Source organism: Vombatus ursinus, unplaced genomic scaffold, assembly GCF_900497805.2.
Source record: "Vombatus ursinus unplaced genomic scaffold, bare-nosed wombat genome assembly UNPS02013950.1, whole genome shotgun sequence".
In the NCBI taxonomy this organism is placed as follows: domain Eukaryota; kingdom Metazoa; phylum Chordata; class Mammalia; order Diprotodontia; family Vombatidae; genus Vombatus; species Vombatus ursinus.
In genome coordinates, this window is record NW_020953728.1 from 2,993,719 (window position 1) to 2,996,467 (window position 2,749).

Here is a 2,749-nt window from a genome sequence, read left to right on the forward strand (position 1 = left end):
ACACCCAACACCTGTCACTGTCCCCAGGGGTAAAAGTTTCCGCAGCTAGGGCCAAGGAAGCCTCCTAACTCAACTAACCCAGGGCTTGCCACTAGTTGTTTAAGTGGACCTAGGAACTAGCCTGGAGGTGTTTACTCTTCACAGGCACCAAACCTCCTCCTGGGACTTTTCTTTAGATCTTCTTCAATTGTTCCAAGAGGATTCTTGCTCTGCTCCTACTCTTATTTATTTTTTACTACTCCATATTCTCCCTGAGGCTCTATTTCATCTCTTTTGTGGGGTAAAATCTTGAGAGTTTGGAATTTTCTGACCTACTCCATCTTCTTCCCAGAATCCTCTCTCTCCCCTAGCAAAAACAAAAAACAAAAAACAAAACCAAAAAAAAAAAACCTCACATGAGCCTACTATTCCTGCTAATTATTGTCCCATATCTCTTCTCACCTTCTCAGCTAAACTCAAAGAGAAAGCTGTCTAAACTACTGCTTCTACTTCCTCCCCTCTCACTCTTTTCTAAACTTTTTGTAATCTGGCTTCTGACCTTATCACTTAATTGAAACTGCTCTCTCCAAAGTCTTCAATTGCCAAATCTAATAGCCAAAAATTTTCTCAGTTCATATTATTATATCCAGCCCTACTCTCCCTCCTGAGCTCTGGTCACATTCCTTTTGGACACCTCCAACTGGATGTCCCATAAGTATCTCAAATTCAACATGTATGCAACAGAACTCATCTTTTCCCCAAACTCTTCTCCTTCCCAACTTACTTATTAATATTGAGGTCAAAACCATCCTCCTAGTCAAACAGGATTGCTACCTCAGTATTATCCTCTTCTCTCACACTTCTTCATTACATCCAATCTTCTGCCAAGTCCCTTCATTTCCACCTCCACAACATCTCTCATATACGTCCCCTTCTCTCCACTGACATAGCCACCACTTAGGTGCAAGCTCTTATCACCTCTTGCAGGATTTATTCTCATATCTTCTAGATGAGTTCCCTGCCTCAAGTGTCTTCCCACTCCAATCTGTGCTGTATACTTACACGTAGTAGGAACAGGGCAAAGATCAAACTTTTTAAAAGACAGCTACAATCAAATCTTTTACACAGACTGCCAATAAATAATCAGATTTTCTTTTGGCAAAGTATGAAATTTGTTCTTTGATATACACCACTAAAAATGGTTCAGAGAAAAAATAGATATGGAGGAACCACTCTGTCTTGTGCTTTTCAAATCACAACTGATATATTGTGCATAATTCTGATACCATATTTTAAGACATGCATAAAATGGGTCACATCCTAAAGAGGATGAGCAAGGACGTGAAGAACCCAAAACTATATCATATGAAAAATGAATATTGGAACTTGGGATTTTTAAGAGAGAAGAAAATGAGTCAGCAACTATTTACTAAGCACCTACTATGTGCCAGACACTGTGCTAGGCACTGAAGATACCAATAGAAGGAGATAATCCCAACTTACAAAGTTTGCATTCTAATGAGAAAGACAACAAGGACATATATAATGAGCAAAATAGTCAGCATTTATTAAGTGCCTACTATGTACCAGGCACTGTGCTAAATTCTATAATTTAAAGAAAAGCCATGGACCATTCCCACCCTTAAGAGCTCATAATCTAATGAAGGAGATAAGCAAAGAAATATTTACAAACAAGCTATACATATACTTATATATATATTATATATATATATATAAATGGGAAATAATCAACAAGGGAAGGCATTAGAATTAAGAAAGAATGGGAAAGTTCCTGTAGAAGATGGGATTTTAGCTGGGATTTGAAGGCAGCCAAGGAAGCCAGAAGGTAGGGATGAGGAGAGAGCACTCTAAGCAAAAAGGACAGCTAGAAAAAAATGTCTAGAGATAAGAGATGGTATGTTTTATTCATGGAACAGTAATGGGGCCACTGTCACTGGATCAAAGAGTATGTGGTATGTGTGTGTGTGTGTGTGTGTGTGGTTCATGAAGGACACGGCAGCAAGGAGGGAGTGCAGGGAGGTGGTGTAAGGTGTAAAAAAGACTGTAGTGCTGATTTCAACAGCATATATACTAAAGTTGAAATGATACAGAGAATATTAGCCTGGCCCCTATGCAAGGATGGCATGCAAATTCATGAAGCATTCCATATTTTTATTCAGAAGAGATAATTTTAAAATTATTAGACTATCTGAAAGCCATGATCCAAAATAAAGAGCCTAAAAAAAAATCCTAGACACCATCTTGCAAGAAATTGTCAAGGAAAACTGCCCTGATATTCTTGAACCAGAGGGTAAAATAGAAATTCAAAGAATCCACCAATCACCTCCTAAAAGAGATCCCAAAATGAAAACTCCCAAGAATATTATAGTCAAATTCCAGAGCTCTCAAGTGAAGGAGAAAATATTGCAGGCAGCCAGAAAGAAACAATTCAATTATAGTGGAGCCACAGTCAGAATAACACAAGATTTAGCAGCTTCAACATTAAAAGCTTGGAATATGATATTCTGAAGGGCAAAGGAGCTAGGATTACAACCAAGAATCACCTACCCAACAAAACAGAGTACAATTCTTCAGGGGAAAAATAAACATTCAACGAAATAGAGAACTTTCAAGCATTCTTGATGAAAAGACCGGAGCTGAATAGAAATTTTGACTTTCAAATACAAGACTCAAGAGAAGCATAAAAAGGTAACCAGGAAAGGGAAATCATAAGGGACTTAATAAGGTTAAACTGTTTACATTCCTACAT

The 2,749-nt window shown here is 38.0% G+C and overlaps 1 non-coding gene across 1 annotated transcript; it reads left to right on the forward strand.

Annotated features, from left to right (window-relative positions):
- Positions 1-2,046: 2,046 nt before the first annotated feature.
- Positions 2,047-2,153, forward strand: LOC114040800. The gene has a single exon (XR_003568835.1). It is a non-coding gene; the product is annotated as a U6 spliceosomal RNA (small nuclear RNA).
- The last annotated feature ends 596 nt before the right edge of the window (positions 2,154-2,749 follow it).